The sequence below is a fragment of the Mandrillus leucophaeus genome, unplaced genomic scaffold (genome assembly GCF_000951045.1).
Source record: "Mandrillus leucophaeus isolate KB7577 unplaced genomic scaffold, Mleu.le_1.0 Scaffold35, whole genome shotgun sequence".
Classification (NCBI taxonomy): Eukaryota; Metazoa; Chordata; class Mammalia; order Primates; family Cercopithecidae; genus Mandrillus; species Mandrillus leucophaeus.
In genome coordinates, this window is record NW_012103698.1 from 727,220 (window position 1) to 747,352 (window position 20,133).

Consider the following 20,133-nt stretch of genomic DNA (forward strand, 5'->3'; position numbering starts at 1 on the left):
TAGTATGCAACAACAAAGTATATTCCTACTAGAGGTGTACAAAAGTCCTCACTTTTTAATTTAAATACTTTCTTCTGTGATATTAACTATGATAATGCCTCTTTTCTATAGGTGAGTACTCAAAATTTGCTTCAAGTTAAAACACATTTGAGAACTAATCCATACTTTTTTTTTTTTTTTGAGACAGGGTCTTGTTCTGTTACCCAGGCTGGAATGCAGTGGCACAATCATGGCTCACTGCAACTTTGAACTCCTAGGCTCAAGCGATCCTCCTGCTTCAGCTTTCTGAATAGCTAGGACTATAGATGCATGCCACTACACCTAATTTTTAAAATTTTGTACAGATAGCATCTTACTATGTTGCCTAAGCTGGTCTTCAACTCTGGGGCAGTCGTCCTACCTCCACCTCGCAAAGTGCTGGGATTACAGGTGTGAGCCACCTTGCCTGTCCTAATCTGTACTTTTGCAAGTCTAAAAATAGTGAGTGGCATTGGTTTATTTTTATTTCCTTTTTGATCAACTAATTATATTAACTTTATTTTAAAAGGTTTGTTTTTTTTGAGACAGGGTCTCACTTTGTCATCTAGGCTGGAGTACAGTGGCATGATCTTGGCTCACCACAACTTCTGCCTCCTGGGCTCAAGCAATCTTCCCACCTCAGCCTCCTGAGTAGTTGGGACCACAGGCACATACCACCATGCCAGGCTAATTTTTTTTTTTTTGTAGTGATAGGGTTTTGCCATGTTGTCCAGGCTGGTCTCATACTCCTGGGCTCAAGTGATTCACCTGCCTTGGCCTCCGAAAGTGCTGAAATTATGGTTGTGAGCCACCATGCCCAGCCAAAATTTTTTTTAAATTGAGGTAAAGCATGCAAATATAATTTACCATCTTTACCATTTTATATGTACAGTTCAGTAACAATAAATACATTTATATTCTTTTTTTTCCCTTTCTTCCCCCTCCCCTTCCCCTTTTTAGCTTCTGATAAACTGCCAATCTGCTCTCTGTCTTCATGAGATTCACTCTTTTAGCTCTGGCATATGAGTGAAAACATATAACATTTGTCTTTCTGTACTTGGCTTATTTCACTTAAGGTAGTGGCCTCCAGTTGCATCCATGTTGCCGCAAATAAGAACATTTCATTCTTTTTTATGGCCGAATAATATTCCATATTTTCTTTATCCATTCATCCGGATAGACACTTAGGTTGATTCCATTTTGGCTATTGTTAATAGTGCTGCAGTAAACATGGGAGTACAGATACCTCTTTGCTGTATTGATTTCCTTTCTTTTGGATGTATACCCAGTAGTGGAATTGCTGGATAATATGGAAGTTCTAGTTTTGGTTGTTTTGGGGAACCTCCATACTGCCTCCATAGTGGCTGTACTAATTTCCATTCCTACCAGCAGTGCATGAGGGTTCCCCTTTCTGCATATCCTTGTCAGCATTTGTTACTGCCTTTTTCGTATAAGGCATTTTAACTGGGGTGAGACGATACCACATTGTGGTTTTGATTTACGTTTCTCTGATGATTAGTGATATTAAGCATTTTTTCATATACCTGTTGGCCATTTGTGTGTGTTTTTTTTTTTTCTTTTAATGAGGTGGGGTCTCATTGTATTGCCCAGGCTGGCCTCAAACTCCTGGGCTCAAGTGATCCTCCTGCTTTGGCCTCCCAGAGTGCTGAGATGATAGGCATGAGCCACTGCTCTTGGCCCATATGTCTTTTTTTTTTTGAGAAATGTCCATTCAGATCTTTTGCCCATTTAAAAATCAGATTATTTAATTTTTTTGCTATTGAGTTGTTTGTACTCCTTATATATTCTGGTTAACTCCTTGTCAGATGGATTGTTTGCAAATATTTTCTCCCATTCTGTGGGTTGTCTACTTTGTTGATTATTTCCTTTGCTGTGCAGAAGCTTTTTAGTTCGATGTAATCCCAATGATCTATTTTTGCCTTGGTTGCCTGTGCTTTTGAGATTTTACACAAGAAATCTTTGCCCAGATCAGTGTACTGGAGTGTTTCCCCAGTGTTTTCTTCTAGTTGTTTCATAGTTTCAGCTCTTAGATTCAAGAAGTCTTTAATCCATTTTGATTTGATTTTTGTGTATGGTGAAAGATAGGGGTGTTTCTATTACTAATAACTTTAAAAGTAAAATTATAACAATGCAAATGCTGGAATTTAATTTGTAATAATATTCGTAAGGTAATTTTCTTTTGCTGACAAAAATATTTTTATATGAATTTGATAAGTAGTATTTGTATGATAGTTTCAATTCTGGGCCTCTGTGCAAAAATGATAATTTCCTTTAATATTTAAGTGGTTCCGGACCTGTTTTGGACAGTAATATGTCTGTGAATGTGACCATTTCTCTTCTGTTGGTTAGGAAACATGCAGAATTAGTTAAGTAATGACTACCTTTTTTTTTTTTTTTTTGAGACGGAGTTTTGCTCTTGTTGCCTAGGCAGTGGTGTGATCTCAGAGCACCACAACCTCCACCTCCCAGGTTCAAGTAATTCTCCTGCCTCAGCTTCCCTAGTAGTTGAGATTACAGGCATGCACCACCATGCCCAGCTAATTTTGTATTTTTAGAAGAGACAGGGTTTCTCCATGTTGGTCAGACTGGTCTCGAACTCCCGACCTCAGGTGATCCGCCCATGTTGGCTTCCCAAAGTGCTGGGATTATAGGTGTGAGCCACCACACCCGGCTAATTTTATTGAGCACAGTCAGTGAACTAGGCACTGTGATGAATAAACACTTTACATATATCTTAGAACTTTTAATGCTTGGCAACTGTCATTACCCCCTTTTTTTTTAATAGATGAGAAAATTGAGGTATAGAGAAGTTAAGTAATGGGCCCAATAGCCAGAATTTGAATCTAGGTGCAGTAGTCTGGTCTTAATCTCTATTTTGTGAGGAGTTCCTCAAGTTAGAAGACAATAAACTTACTGTAGTGTTATGTTAATATCTCAGATAATACTCTTTTAGGGAGTTCTTTTCGTTAAGTCTTGTTTGGTCTGGCTTATGTTTCTTGAAGTTCCTATACAATTTAAAAAATATTTCCTGGCTGGGCATGGTGACTCATGCCTGTAACCCCAGCACTTTGGGAAGATCTCTTGAATTCAGGAGTTCGAGACCAGCCTGGGCAACATGGCAAAACCCTGTCTCTCCAAAAATTTAGGTAGGTGTGTACCTGTGGTTCCAGCTACCTGGGAGGCTGAGGCGGGAAGATCATCTGAGCCCAGGAGGTCAAGGCTGCAATGAGCTGGGATCATGCCACAGTACTCCAGTCTGGGTGACAGAGTGAGGCCCTATCTCAAAACAAAACGACAAAAAACTTCCCTTTGTGCCTCTTACTCTTATTTTTGTTCTACTTTATCTTTTTTACTCTATTTGTATACGTGAATCCATATGACTTAAGTTACATACAGTTTGTGGCCAAGTATGGTGGCACAGGCCTGTACTCCCAGCACTTTAGGAGGCCAAGATGGGCGGATAGCGCTTGAGTCCAGGAGTTCGAGACCAGCCTGGCCGACATGGCGAAATCCTGTGTCTACAAAAGATACAAAAATTAGCCGGGCATGGTGATGTGTTTCTGTAGTCCCAGCTACTTGGGAAGCTGAGATGGGAGGATCCCTTGAGCCCGGAAAGCTGAGGTTGCAGTGAGCCAAGATTGCACCACTGCCCTATAGCTTGGGCGACAGAGTAAGACCCTGCATCCAAAAAAAAAAAATGTGTATATATGTGTGTGTGTGTGTATATATATATACACATACAGTTTGATGTCTCGTTTTGAGCCCTTTAATTAACTTTGCCAAATATCTATTGATTAACTGCAAAGCTCAATACTTGGTTATGGCAGAGGATAATGATTATGATGTGTGTCTCCATCTTCAAGGAGTTTATAATCTAGGGGATTGTCAGTGTTTACTTATTAATTTGTTGGCTATTTTCTTAGTCTTTTTCTACCCAACAAATTTTTTCAAATGACTTTTCACCACATGTTATTCTGCATTTACAAATTGAATCTCTATTTAGTATGTTCTGTTCATATTTTGATCTTCTTTTGGTTTGTTTGGCAACACCTCCAGAATTAGCATCTTTGTCAGAATTCATTAGCCTGCTATTTACTTCCTATGTTAGGTCATTAAGGATATTACTAAGGAGGAATTTATTTAATTTCTGTTTTCTTTAATTTCTTTAATTTCTAGTTTTCTTGCACTAAGTTTTTTTTATTATAAGTCTTACTGAAAAAATAAATCTAAAATAATTATTGGCAGTATTGGTACTGTAGCTAAGTTGTTAATTTTTCAGGTATAATCCATAGTCTAGAACAAAAAAGGAACCTGTGGTCGTGCATAACTTTGAGAAACTATCACCCTATTACCAATGAAGCCTGGTATATAGTTATCTATTGCTGCATAACAAATTATTCAAAACTTGGTGTTTTAAAACAATAACATTTATTATCTCACAATGTTTATGGGTCAAGATTTTGGGTATGACTCAGGTGGATACTCTGTTTCAGGGTCAGTCATAGGCTGCAATCAAGGTATGCTACGGCCATCACAAGGCCCAGCTTGGGAGGGATCTGTTTCCAAGCTCATTCTGATGGTTGTTGGCAGGATTCAATTCCTATAGTTCGTTTGAGAGCCTCAGTTCCTTGCTAGCTATTGGTCTGTTATAAGCAGAATCATGTAATCTTCTAGCAGAAGCTGCCTCAATTCTTTGCTATGTGGGCCTTTCTATAGGGTGATATGGCAGCTTGCTTAATCAGAGCAAGTAAGTGGAAAGAGCCAGAGAGAGAGAATGTGAGCAAGATAGATGTCACAGTCTTTTATAACCTATCTGGGAAGTGACATCCTATCACTTTTGCTGTATTCTGTTCATTAGCAGTAAGTCACTAGATACAGCCCACACTCAAGGGAAAGGATCAATAGCAGGAGTTGAGGGTCATTGAGAGCCATTTTTAGAAGCAGTCAGCCAAACCTGGTGTCTTATAGAATTCCTGGTCTTTCTCCTAGTGTTCGGTTCCTAATTGGGACAGGTCTATTCTTAGATTTATTTCAGTGTACTGAAGGACTCCACCCAGGATACCATTTGTCCCATGATTTTTCCACTGGTAATTTAGAGTGAGATAGTGAAAATTATTTGGCTTTTATAGTTACATCTGAGGAGTGCCTGGTAGTCTTATTTAAAATTTAAACTTTCCTTTTATTATGGTAAAATATGCATACGATTTTCTTTTTAAGCATTTTTAAGTGTACAGTTCAGTGGCCTTAAGTACATTTCCATTGTTCTGCAACCATCATTACCATCTGTCTGTAGGACTTTTTCATCTTCCTAAAAGGAAACTCCATACCCATTAAACACTAATTTTCCATACCCCCTCACCATAGCCCTTGGTAACCATCATTCTACTTTCTGTCTCTGAACTTGATTACTCTAGATACCTATTATAAGTGGAATCATATAATATTCGTCCCTTTGTGCTGAATCATTTCACTTAGTGTGATGTCTTTATGGTTTATCTGCATTTTAGCATGGGTAAGAATTCCCAGCCGGGCACGGTGGCTCCTGGGTGACAGAGCCTGGGCGACAGAGCGAGACTATCTCAAATAAAAAAAAATTAAAATAATTCCCTTTCTTTCGTTCTTTCTTTTCTTTCTTTTTTTTTTTTTTTAAAGAAACAGAGTGTCACTCTGTTGCCCAGGCTGGAGTGCAGTGGTGCGATCTCTATTCTGTGCCACATCTGCCTCCTGGGTTCTAGTAGCTGGGATTGCAGGTGCACGGCACCATGCCTTGCTCATATTTGCATATTTTGTAGAGAAGAGTTTTGCCACGTTGCCCAGGTGGTCTCAAACTCCTGAGCTCAAGCAATTCTCCCACCTCGGCCCAGCAAAGTGCTGGGATTACAGGCGTGAGCCGCTGCTCCTGGCCCTGTTTGGTTATTTGAGGAACTGCCGCACTGTTTTTCACAGCAACTGTCCCATATTATATTCCCATTAGCAATGCAGAATGGCTCACCAGCCATTTCACATGATTTCACATCCTCACCAGCATCTGCCATATTTATTTTTTATAATGGCCATATTAATGGAAGTGAACTGTTGTGCCATCACACCCAGCTAATTTTGTAATTTTAGTAGAGACGGGGTTTCACCATGTTGGTCAGGCTGATCTCAAATTCCCGACCTCAGGTGATCCGCCTACCTCGGCCTCCCGAAGTGCTGGGATTACAGGTGTGAGCCGCCGCTCCTGGCCCTGTTTGGTTATTTGAGGAACTGCCGCACTGTTTTTCACAGCAACTGTCCCATATTATATTCCCATTAGCAATGCAGAATGGCTCACCAGCCATTTCACATGATTTCACATCCTCACCAGCATCTGCCATATTTATTTTTTATAATGGCCATATTAATGGAAGTGAACTGTTGTGCCATCACACCCAGCTAATTTTGTAATTTTAGTAGAGATGGGGTTTCACCATGTTGGCCAGGGTGGTCTCGAACTCCTGACCTCAGGTGATCTGCCCGCCTCGGCCTCCCAAAGTGCTGAGATTACAGGCGTGAGCCACTGCGCCTGGCCCTCATTGTGCTTTTGATTTGCATTTTCTTAATGATTAGTGATGTTGGGGCTATCTTTTCATGTTTATTGACCATTTGTATATCTTCTTTGGACAAGTGTCTATTCAAGTCCTTTTTTCATTTCTTCCAGGTTGTTATTTTGTTGTTGAGTTTTAGGAGTTCTTTATGTATTCTAGATATTAATCCCTTATCAGATATATGATTTGTAAATATTTTTTCCCATTCTGTGGGTTGCCTTTTCACTCTGTTGATAGTATTCTTTGATGCACAAAAGTTTTAAAAATTTTTTAGTTAAATTTTAATTTTTTTATATTTTATTTTTTTTTAGAGATGAGGTCTCACTATTTGTCCAGCTGGACTTGAACTTCTGGGCTCAAGAGATCCTCTCACCTTAGCCTCCCAAGTAGCTGGGACTGCAGGCACATGCTACTGTGCCTGGCCAAAAGTTTTTAATTTTGATGAAGGCCAAATTTATTTTTTGTTTTGTTTTGGTATTATATCCAAGAAATTATTGTCAAATCCAATGTCTGAAATACATTACCCCTATGTTTTCCTCTAATAATTTTTTTTTTTTCCAACACAGAGTCTTGCTCTGTCGCCCAGGCTGGAGTGCAATGGTGCGATCTCAGCTCACTGCAACCTCTGCCTCCCAGGGTCAAGTGATTCTCCTGCCTCAGCCTCCCGAGTAGCTGGGATTACAGGAATGCACCACCACGCCCGGCTAATTTTTTGTATTTTTAGTAGAGATGAGGTTTTACCATGTTGGCCAGGCTGGTCTCATACTCCTGACCTCAGGTGATCCACCTGCCTCTGCCTCCCAAAGTGCTGGGATCACAGGTGTGAGCCACCGTGCCCGGCCTTCCTCTAATAATTTTATAATTTTAGCTCTTAGGTTTAGTTTATTACTTCATTTTGAGTACGTTTTTGTATATGGTGTGAGGTAGGAGTCCATCTTTTTTCTTTTACATGTGGATATCCAGTTTCCTCAACACCATTTGTTGAAAAGACTTTCCTTTCCCCTTGAATGATCTTGGGACTCTTGTTGAAAATCATTTGACCGTGTATGGGAGAGTTAAATATTTTATCTTTTAAAACCAGTTTTCCTTCTAATTGTAAAAATACATGTTTTCTGTGGTAAATTTACAAAAGAGGAATTCCCCCATCCACCAGAAAATAACCATACTACATAGAAATAACTACTGGGTTTTTTTGGTATGGGGGATGGAGTCTTGCTCTGTTTTCCAGACTGGAGGGTGTGCCGCGATCTTGGCTCACTGCTGCAACCTCTGCCTCCCGGGTTCAAGCGATTCTCCTGACTCAGTCTCCCAAGTAGCTGGGACTACAGGCATGCACCACCATGCCCAGCTAATTTTTGTATTTTTATTAGAGATGGGGTTTCACTATGTTGGCCAGACTGGTCTCAAACTAGTGAAAAGTTGCAGCTTTTCAGGAGACTGAGGTAGGAGGAATGCTTTAGCCCAGGAGGTGGAGTTTTCAGAGAGCTGAGGTCACACCACAGCACTCCAGCCTGGGTGACAGAGTGAGACCCTCTCTGTCTCTCTCTCACTCTCTCAAAAAAAAAAAGTTCTACAAATTGCTTTTTATTTTATTTTATTTTATTTATTTATTTTTTGGAGACGGAGTCTCGGTCTGTCGCCCAGGCTGGAGTGCAGTGGCCAGATCTCAGCTCACTGCAAGCTCCGCCTCCCGAGTTTAGCCATTCTCCTGCCTCAGCCTCCCAAGTAGCTGGGACTACAGACGCCCGCCACCTCGCCCGGCTAGTTTTTTGTATTTTTTAGTAGAGACGGGGTTTCACCATGTTAGCCAGGATGGTCTCGATCTCCTGACCTTGTGATCCGCCCGTCTCGGCCTCCCAAAGTGCTGGGATTACAGGCTTGAGCCACCACGCCCGGCCACAAATTGCTTTTTAAATTTAGTTTTTATTATTAGAGTTTTAACAGCACATAATTTTAAAAGTTTAATAGTTATATACAAGCTGTTATTAAAAAAGGAGTCTTCTGGCTTCTCCACTCTGTCCCATTTTTCATCCTTTGGGAAGTATTCACTTTTAGTACTTTTGGTATTTACCTCCATATCTCAAACTAAGATGCTTGTGTTGCTGCTGATTAATTGTTCAGTTTTAGTCATTATCTACCAGCTTTCCACTATGGAAGATGATTTAACTTTTTCACTGCCCGTCTCATTCCTACTACACATACACAGTTAGATCCTTTTATTTTTCCAATAATGTTATATCTTAATATTGGTTAGGCCAGTAGTCAGAGTTTAGGCCAGTACTCAGAGTTTAAGTTATTATGACTCTATCAATGCTTTTTTTTTTTTTTTGAGACAGAGTCTCATTCTGCCACCCAGGCTGGAGTGCAGTGGCGCTATTTCGGCTCTCTGCAACCTTCGCCTCCCGAGTAGCTGGGACTGCAGGTACACGATACCATGACTGGCTATTTTTTGTATTTTCTGTAGAGATGGAGTTTCGCCATGTTGGTCCTGAACTTCTGATCTCAGGTAATCCTCCTGCCTCAGCCTCCCAAAGTGCTGGATTACAGGTATCAGCCACTGCACCTGGCCAGAAGTACAGTATTTTCTGTTTGGTCTGGTCATGGATTAGTTATGGCAAAATGAGTGGTTTAAATAACCATTATCATGACAACTTGAACCTTGATTACTCATTTGCAGAGTTGTTTGTCATCCCCTCACCCATTTTCTTGAGAAGGCCATCATAAGCAGTTAGCCTCGACATCCCTGGTCCAGCCCCCTAAGTAGCTGGGGCTACAGGCAGGCACCATCACACCTGGCTCATTTTTTATACCATATCTGTAGATATGGGGTTTCACCAAGTTTTCCAGGCTGATTTCAAACTCTTGGGCTCAACAGATCTGCCTGCCTTGGCCTCCCAAAGTGCTAGGATTACTGCCATGAGCCACTGCGCCTGGCTGATTATCTCTTTTTTTAAGAGTAGCGAAGCTGATTGGAAGTTCTGTGTGTGTGTACCACTACTGGTATAAGTTCAGCTTTCTCAGATTCATTAGATAAGTTACCTCTTGTACATCTTCTTTCCAACTTGCACATTTTTATCATTGTCTTCTCTCTTGTATGGGTTTTCCTTGTGAATTTATTCTAAAGAAAAATGCCTAAAACATATCATATGTTCTCAATAAATGTCGAATGGATGAATGTTGCCATTGTCCTTCCGAGACCGACTAATCAATAATGACATCCTTTCCTTTTAGTCCAGACTTTGCTTCAGGATCCTTCTCAACTGTAGTGTGTCTTGCTGCCCTGGAGATCAGATCTTTTTGCCACCCTGTCTAAAAGGCTAGGGAGCATTACTTACTCATCTCATATTTCCCTCAGCTATTGTCAGGGTTCTTGTCAAGTGTTTGTTTATTGAAAGAATGATTGGTAAAAGTTCAGATAGTAGAGTATTAAAAAGTGTTTACTCATTCAAATATATACCATAAATCAAGGTTATTAATAGTAAAAAAAATGATTATAGATCTCTATTACATGATCTAGTCATTCCCAAACTCTCAGGACCTCTTACTAATCTTAAAAATGATTGGTACTCTAAAGATTCTTTAACATGGATTTATATCTATTGATAGTTACTATATTAAAAACTAAAACTGGCCAGGTGCACTGGCTCACACCTGTAATCCCAGCACTTTGGGAGGCCGAGGCGGGCAGATCACGAGGTCAGTAGTTCGAGACCTGCCTGGCGAACATGGCGAAACTCTGTCTCCACTAAAAATACAAAAATTAGCTGGGTGTGGTGGCGGGCGCCTGTAATCCCAGGTACTCGGGAGGCCGAGGCAGGAGAATTTCTTGAACTCAGGAGGTGGAGGTTGCAGTGAACTGAGATCGTGCCATTGCACTCCAGCCTGAGCAACAAGAGCAAGACTCTGTCTAAAAAAAAAAAAAAAAAAAAGCTAAAACTGAAAAATTAAAAAAAAATTTAATAATAATAAACCTATTACATGTTAAATCTTTTACTTTTATTTATTTATTTTATTTTTTTTTGGAGACACGGTCTCACTATTGGCCATGTTGGAGTGCAGTGGCGTGATCATGGCTCACTGCAGCCTTGACTTCCTGGCCTCTAAGTGATCCTCTTGCTTTAGCCTCCCAGTAGCTGGGACTATAGGCAGGCACGTACCACCGTGCCTGGCTAATTGTTTTTATTTTAATCTTTTGTAGAAATGGGGTCTTGCTCTGTTGCTCAGGCTGTTCTTAAATTCCTGGCCTCCAGCGATGGTCCTTCCTCAGTCTCCCAAAGTGCTGGGATTACAAGTGTGAGCCACCTTGCCTGCCCTAAAAGTTGCATATTTACATTTAGATCTGTGATACGTTGTGAGTTACATTTTGTGTAAAGCGTGAGATTTAGACAGAGGTTTTGTGTTTTACATATGGAGATAGCAATTGTTTCAACATAATTTGTTGAAAAGACTATCTTTTCTGTATTATTATTATTACTATTATTATTATTTTGAGACAGAGTTTTGCTGTGTCACCAGGCTGGAGTACAGTGGCACGATCTCAGCTCACTGCAACCTCCGCCTCCTGGGTTCAAGCGATTCTCCTGCCTCAGCCTCCCGAGTAGCTGGGATCATAGGCATGCGCCACCATACCCAGCTAATTTTGTATTTTTAGTAGAGACAGGGTTTCTCCATGTTGGTCAGGGTGGTCTCAAACTCCTGACCTCAGGTTATCCACTTGAGGCCTTGGCATCCCAAAGTGTTGGGATTAGAGGCATGTGCCACAGCATCCAGCCTGTCTTTTCTTTATTGAATTGCCTTTGCGTCTTTGTCAAATATCATTTGGCCCAGAATAGGCAAATCCATACAGACAGAAAGATCTAGTGATTGCCAGGGGCTGAGAGAAGAAGGGAATGGGGAGTGACTGCTAATGGGTATGGGGTTTTGTTTTGGGATGGTGAAAATGTTCTGGGATTAGATAATGGCAATGGTTATATACAACCTTGTGAGGATACTACAAAACACTTAATTGTATTCTTTAAAATGGCCACTTATATGGTATGTGCATTATATCTAAATTTTTAAAAGAACTTAAACAATGAATTGGCCATATCTGTGTGTGTCTATTTCTGGAGACTTTAAAAAAATCCTTTTGATGTATACATTTTTTTTTTCTTTCTAACTTTTATTTTAGGTCCAAGGCGGGTACATGTGCAGATCTGTTCCCTGGGTAAATGTGTGTCTTAGTGGTTTGCTGTACAGATTATTTTGTCATCCAGGTAATACATATAGTATCCAATAGGTAGTTTTTTGATCCTGACTCACTTCCTACCCTCCACCCTCAATGGACTCTTTATTCTGTTTGATGTGTTTATATTTCTGTCCCTTTGCAGATAGGTCACTGATTTGATTTTAAGTAAGACTTAAAATCATATAGTGTGTTTCCTCTAACTTTATTTTTTTATAAAGATTTTGGGTAATTTTTGCTTATTCTCATAGATTTTAGAGTCAGCTTGTTTATATGAAACATTCTGCTTAGATTTCAGTTGGAATTGTCTTAAAACTGAGTTTGTGTGAACTTTGTTTTTCTTTTAGATGTGCTTCATCAGGTTTAGAAAATTCTCTTCTATTCCTAGTTTGCTGAGAGTTTATACCATGAATGAATGTTGAATTTTGTCAGATGCTTCTCCTGTATCACATGATAGGTCATGTGGTTTTCATATTTAGACTATTAATCTGCTGTACTACATGAATTGATTTTTGAATATTGAGTCAGCCTTGCATCCCCAGGATAAACCATACCGGATTGTGGTGTATTATTTGTTGTATGATATTGCTGGATTCAGTTTGCTACTATTTTATGAGAGATTTTCATGTCTGTGTTTATAAGGGATATGGATCTATTATTTTTTGTTTTCTTTTTGAGACAGATCTCACTCTGCTGCCCAGCCAGGAGGGCAGTGATGGTATCTTGGCTCACTGCAGCCTCAACCTCCCTGGGCTCAGGTGATCTTCCCACTTTAGCCTCCTGAGTACCTGGGGCTACAGGTGTGCATCACCACGTCCAGCTAATTTTTAGTATTTTTTGTAGAGATGAGGTTTCACCATATTGCCTAGGCTGTTCTCAAACTCCTGGGCTCAAGCAATCCACCCACCTTCGCCTCCCACAGTGCTAGGATTACAAACATGAGCCACCGTGCCCAACCTTTGACTAGTTTTAATATCAGGTTAATGCTGGACTCATAAAATGAGATGGGAAGTGTTTTTTCCTCTTCTTTTTTGGAGAGATTGTATAAAACTTGTTTCATTTTTTTCTTTAAATGTTTAGTAGAATTTGCCATTGGAAAAAAAATCTAGGCCTGTATTAGTCCGTTCTCACACTGCTAATAAAGACTTAGCTGAGATTGGGTAATTTGTAAAGAAAAAGAGGTTTAATGGACTCATAGTTCCATATGGCTGGGGAAGCCTCACAATCAGTGAAAAGCAGAGGAGGAACAAAGGCACGTCTTACATGGCAGCAGGCAAGAGAGCATGTGCAGGGGAACTGCCTTTTATAAAACCATCAGATCTCATGAGACTCACTTACCATCATGAGAACAGCATCATGGGGGTAACCGCCCCCATGATTCAGTTACCTCCCACTAGATCCCTCCCATGACATGTGGGGATTATGGGAACTACAATTCAAGATGAGATTTGGGTGGGGACACAGCCAAACCGTATCATGCCCATATTTTTTAGTAGGACTATTAAGGAGGCCCCTTTCACCTTGGGTGAATTGTAGTAGTTTTTGATGGTTGTGTTCACTTTCTGTGTATAATGTTGTTCATTTTATTTCCTAATCATATATTTATGTCTTTGGAGTCTATAGTGGTCACCCCTGTTTCATTCCTAATATTGATTATTTGTGTATTCTTTTTTCCCAGTTTTCTTAAAGGGTTATAAATTATATTGATCTTTATAAAGAGCTGGCTTTTGGTCTTATTGTTTTTTTTTTTCTATGACGTTTCTGGTTTTAATTTCATTATTATTATTTTGCCTTTTGTTTCTTTCCTCTGCTTGTTTTGAGTTTAGTTTTTTTTTCCCCCAGGTGGAAGCTTATATTTTTAATCTGAAACTTTCTCACTTATTTTCAATTTAAAAATTATTTTAGTATTATATATATGTATTTTTTAAGAGACAGGATCTCTGTCACCTAGGCTGGAGGCAATGGAGCGATCATACCTCATTGCAGCCTCAACCTTCTGAGCTTAAATGATCCTCTCACCTCAGCCTCTTGAGTAGCTAGGACTATAGGCACTCACCACACACAGTTGAGTTTTTAAAACAAATTTTTGTAATAACAGGGTTGCGCAGGCTGGTCTTGAACTCCTGGCCTCAAGTCCTCCTGCCTTGGCCTCCCAAAGTGTTGGGATTACAGGCCTAAGCCACTGCACCTGGCCTCATTTTTAATATAAGCTTTTAGTGGTATAGTTTTTCCTCTAACCATTGCTTTAGCTGCATACCATATGTTATATTTTCCTTTTTGTACAATTCAAATATTTTCTAATTTGCCTGGGGACTTTGTCTTTAACCATGGCTCATTTAGAACAGGCATTGGCAAACATTTTCTTTTCTTTCTTTCTTTTTTTTTTTTAAGACAGAGTCTTGCTCTGTCACCCAGGCTGGAATGCAGTGGCATGATCTCGGCTGACTGCATCCTCTGCCTCCCGGGTTCCAGAGATTCTCCTGCTTCAGCCTCCCAGGTAACTGGGATTATAGGCACACGCCACCATGCCTGGCTAATTTTTGTATTTTTAGTAGAGACAGGGTTTCACCATTTTGGCTAGGCTGGTCTCAAACTCCTGACCTCAGGCAATCTGTCTGCCTCGGCCTCCCAAAGTGCTGAAATTACAGGCGTGAGCCGCTGCGCCTGACCTCTTTTTTTTTTTTTTTTTTGAGACAGGGTCTTGCTCGGTCATCCAGGATAGAGTACAGTCTTGCAATCACAGCTCACTGCAGCCTCAACTTCCTGGCTCAAGTGATCCTCCCACCTCAGCCTTCTGAGTAGCTGGGACCACAGATGTGTGCCACACATCTGGCTAATTCTTATATTTTTTGTGGAGACAGGTGTAGCAGGATGAGCCGCAGACAAACCTCTCAGACACCGAGTTGTAGAAGGAAGGGCTTTATTCAGCTGGGAGCATCGGCAAGCTACTGCCTTAAAATCCAAGCTCCCTGAGTGCACAATTTCTGTCCCTTTTAAGGGCTCACAACACTAAAGATTTCACATGAAAGGGTCATGATTGATTTGAGCAAGCAGGAGGTACGTGATAGGGGCTGCATGCACCGGTGGTCAGAGTGAAACAGAACAGAGCAGGGAGTTTCACAATGTTCTTTTATACAGTGCCGGGAATCTTTGGATAACATCAGTTTCTAAGTCATGAGTTGATTTTTAACTACTAGATTTAGGCCAGGCAGGCCCAGGCCCGGTTTTGGGCCTGGCACCGGGCTGCCTGTCTTTGGTTTCACTTCCTTGTTTTTTTCTTAAAACAGGTACTGAGTGTAAAACAGTATGAGAGGATCTCTCTCTTTCCTCATTTTCCCCCTTTGAGACTCTCACGTTTTATTAGTGGGAGTTCTTACTCTTACTTTTGCTACTTATGTCTTTTTGTGCAATAGATTGATAGTGATTCATATAGTACACTTGTGCTGAAGCATTTTGGTGAACTAAGGTAGTGATGAAACTTTTTTATCATTTGAAGAAGTACAGGTAGCAAACAAGGGAGCAGTAAGGAGGTTCTTATTACTATTATAACTTTTATTATAAGAGTTTTAAATCTTCCTAGTGCTGGGAACTAATTTTTAAACATGGCTTCAGGTCAAATTCATGCTACGCTTGTATGGGCCCATGTGTCAGTTTTGTCATATTTTTAACTATGTCTTTAACTACTTGCCTTTGATTACCTATGTTTAGACAGTAATTAGTAAGGTTAAATTTCTTATAGACCTCTCTTTCAGCTGCTAGCAAGTAGTCAAGAGCCAATCTATTTTGATAGATAGCATTTATCTGAGTTTCTTGCTGGGCCAGAATAGTCTAGGCTTGGCCAGTTTTATTAGTAATGATGTTTAAAACAGCTTGCAACCGTATGATTCGGTTGAGCATGTAAATGGGGGCCCAGTATCCCCATGAGCCATCTTGTGTCTAAGTGGCAGGTCTATAGTATTGTATAATTTTTTAGGAGGTCATTTATCATTTTTTTAAGTACCTATGGTTATGCTTCGTTTTCCACAGGAAGCATAGACAGGGAAGCCCAGGAGTTCATCTGTTTTTATGGGCAGTAGGAAGAAAGATGGTTTAATAGTGCCAGTAACACAACTACCTGTCCACCGGTCAGGCAGCTTAGCGTAGGCTGTATGTCTATATATCCAGTATAACCTAGTGGGGCCAGTCCAGTCTCGGTGGAATTCTGGGTGGGCCCAGACAGTCTGCAACCTTGGAAATTTACTGAATGGATCTCTTTCTGTGTAATTGGAACTCCACCATGTCACTGTTTTTTTTGGTACCATTATACAGTTTTTGCCCCAGACAACTAAGTCATCCTATAGAATGAGTGAATTCTTTCCTTTTTCTAGCTATGCAATATTGTCTAATAATTGAGACTTTTATAACCTAGAGATGATCAGGGTGATTTTTTTGGGCTGGGAATTCATCAGGAATTGGGCCTGTAGGCACTAATTGTCGGGGTTCCTTTTTTTTTTTTTTTAAGATGGAGTCTTGCTCATCGCCCAGGCTGGAGTGCGGTGACGAAATCTCGGCTCACTGCAAGCCCCGCCTCCCGGGTTCACGCCATTCTCCTGTCTCAGCCTCCCGAGTAGCTGGGACTACAGGCGCCCGCCACCACGCCCAGCTAATTTTTTGTATTTTTAGCAGAGACGGGGTTTCACCGTGTTAGCCAGGATGGTCTCGATCTCCTGACCTCGTGATCTGCCCTCTTCGGCCTCCCAGAGTGCTGGGATTACAGGCGTGAGCCACTGCGCCTGGCCAATTGTCGGGGTTCTTATGGCCATTGATCTCCTATTACAGTTTCTCTGCAAACATAACATGAAGTGACATTTAGAGACTGGGCTACATGCTCGGCTAATTGCAAAAACAAATTTCTGGTTTTTTCCTGGAGTCTCTGGTACTGGCACTTTTAGTTTATCATAGAAAGTCTGAAATACTGGTTCTGGAGAGAGTTTACGAACCTCCCCTTTTACTAAGATATTTACTCTAGGACCTAGTCCTTTTTTATGGAGGCCCAGAGATACGTGTTCTCCTTTTTTTTTTTTTTTTTTTAACCTTGGGTTTAAGGGATTTGTAATTATTAATTTCAAGGGGTTGCAGCTTCCACCCATACAGAAGGGGCTGCTTTCTGCTTTTTGGAGCTAAACAGGATCTTTTTCATCCTTTTTCTAAGTAGTCTAGATGACACAAGACCAGTAATTACACACATTTGCACGTGAGTGTAATTCATGGCAGGTATATTTATTTCCCGCTGTGTAACCTTTTTTTTTTTTTAATTTAAAGAACTGCATCTTATTATATGCCGATTGCTATTGATAGTGGCACAAGCATTAAATTTTAGGGTTATATGCTTGGAGACCCCTCTTTCTTCTGTCCTAGCTATTACTTTATGTGTGTCGCCTAGAAAAGGACCAGTCCTTAACTTTATTTTAAAAACTGTGATCATGGGAGGCTTAAAATGGGTCATAACACGCATCAGGTTGGTTATTTCCTGGGCTACATACCTTGGATAGAATAGCATTGTACAAACAAGTTTCTTTTAGAGTCCTGGTACACTTATAATAACCATAAAATAATAGGACTGTAGCAATCTTTTGTCCTACCTCAGTGACTTGATGTATATACTGGGAACAGCCCTCAGTCTGAGGAAGGTCAGTTGAAGTCTTTACTGTACAAGTCCAAATTTTAAGGAAAATGAGTCCTGCGATGAGCTTCCTCATGCTTTGGCCATGCATGGACCAGTCAGCTTCCGGGTGTGACTGGAGTAGGGCTTGTGGTCTTCTTCAGAGTCACTTTGCAGGGGTTGGCGAAGCTGCTCCCATCCACGTACAGCCCCCAATCTACTGATGTTTAAAGGTGATCTCGGAGGTTGGGCCCACTAGAATAAACTCAGTCCAATACTTTTACACAGTTATGTTTAATTGGGCTCTCTGATACCAGGAGCAAGGTGGCGGGGTTTAGGGTGTTGCAAACTTCAGTGGTTATGTGGAGATTTTCACAGAGCAAGCTTTGGTATCTAGTTAGTCTAGCATTCATTAGCTAGTGGTGTTCTTTGGCATTTATTAAAATTACCACAGCATGGGGGGACTTTATGTTTAGGTTTTGCCTAAGTGTTAGCTTATCTGCTTCTTGTGCTAACAGGACCGTTGCTGCCAGGGCCTTTAGACATGGGGGTCAGCCTTTGGAAACCCCATCTAATTGTTTTGAGAGATAGGCCACTGGCCTTGGCCAGGGCCCTACAGTCTGGGTTAAAACTCCAACTGGTATTTTTTCGGTTTCTGACACATAAAGAGTTTTGTCAGGTTAGGTAGCCTCAGGACTGGGGCTGACATGAGTGTTTCTTTTTAACTCATGAAAAGCTCGTTGCTGTTGGTTGTAATAGATACAGTTTATCTAATCTACATTTTTATTGACTGTCATCTACCAAAATATTGACTTAAATCCTGTAACTATTTGATTTCAAGCTTTAAATTAATCTGGTATTCCATCCGGGGCTCCAATTGCATCTAAATAGATGTGAGAGTTGAAAGACCTGTAAAGGGCTTCTCTTGCTTTACGATATCTTATAATTATTATTATTTTTCCTCTGGTTGATGAAATGCCAGGGTGAAAGGGATAGCCAAATGGACTAAAGCACAAGTGCCACTCTAGTTATTTGGCAGAGTGCCCAGTAAAGGTCCACCGCAATACCGCCACACATCTGCTTGGGGATGAACAAGGGCTGACTGATTGATAAGTTCTTGAAAATTCTTAAGCTCACTGCATCCCTTCAGATCTCCAAGGAATGCTGAGTCTCCTCCCTGCCATGAAAGACACGAAGCAAACTTAGTGTTGGGAGATGGAAGCTGGATGGCCCTTGGGGGCTGACCTGCAGGGACTTTGGAATATAGCAGAGAGAGCTTGGCATGACTTATTACTCCAGGCTGTAGAATCCTGGAAAAGAGCTACCATGCAGCCCATGCCTGGTTGGTTGGAGGACCACCTTAGTGGAAGGGGCACAATTAGGGCCTCTGGCCTGCCATTGCACAAGCATAACAGTTGCTTTTGTTTAACGTGCAGATGGAATATTTGATCCATTTCAACCAGGCATTTGCATCTTGGTATGCTGTCTTAGGTGCCAAAATTTGTTTTAAGTCTTTAACTTCTATGATCCTCTAGTAAAATGAGTGTTTCTTTTAGCACCTATCTTTATTAGTTTTTAGACCAAAGAAAGCTAAACACGATTTTATATTTAATAATGCTTCTTGTATGATTTTTATACCAGATAAGCTAAATTTTACCTTTATATTAGTGTGTTGTTAATGTTAAACTTAATTTTAATAAAACCTTGTAGACATATTTATCCAATTTTTCATGTTTGACCATAAGGTAAGATTTTATAGACTCTTTTTAACCCTTTATAATTTTTGTTAAAGAGCAGGTTGATGCTTTAAGAAAAACCTGTTGCATTTTTATTTTAATGTCCAGTTCACAGAAAAACTGAATGATACCTTTTTAACTTTAGCTAATATGTTTACACACAGAACTTTTTTACAATTAACGTTTTAAAACTTGCTTAAACTTTCAAAACAACAATTATTTTAACCTTTTAATGTAGGTAAAAATCCACATTCTTATGCCTCCTTATAATCTTTTTACCAAAGGTGTATTTTACTTTTTTTATACACCTTGCGCATAAACTGATTCTTCAATAGTATTCAGGAGGCCTTATTACTTTTAAATTATACAACAGTTTTTGCATAAAATTTTTTTAATAACCTTTTTTCTTTCATGACTTTCGCAGACAATTTTTTGACATGTCTCAACTTTCTGACTTAGTACAAACATTTTTTTCTTTAACAACCAGTTAATTTATTTCAGGACAAGAATTTACCATATAACATTCTTTTTATATAAATTCTGCCTCCCCACTTTTTTCCTTTTCTTGAAATTTTTTAACATAGTTCCTAGTAGGGTGGGCTTATTTGTGCTTGACCCATGCTCCCATGCTTCGAGACAAAACACCACACTTATACCACACGCACACCACAAAATAAAAAACAGGCAAAAAGGGCACACACACACTTCTGCAGTTTACACCAAACCAAAATCAAAACCAAAATCAGAGTATCCAGAAATCCAAGCCAGGTCAAAACCAAAACCAAAGTATCAGGCAGTCCCAAGTCAAGTCAAAAACAAAAACCAAAGTGCCAGTACAGGCACACCGTGGGTGATCAGGCCACACTTCCACTCAAATGGAGTAGGCAAATTCCCAAGACCAGTCCTGTCAAGCAATTCAAACCA

General features: G+C 40.2%; 1 protein-coding gene across 1 annotated transcript in view; it reads left to right on the top strand.

Annotated features, from left to right (window-relative positions):
• The first annotated feature begins 337 nt into the window (after positions 1-337).
• Positions 338-20,133, top strand: part of TTBK2 (tau tubulin kinase 2) — a 175,728-nt gene continuing 155,932 nt past the window's right edge. Inside the window, exon 1 of the mRNA XM_011989224.1 lies at positions 338-429. The gene's annotated coding sequence lies outside the window, so the exon portion shown is untranslated. The remainder of the gene's footprint in view (positions 430-20,133) is intronic.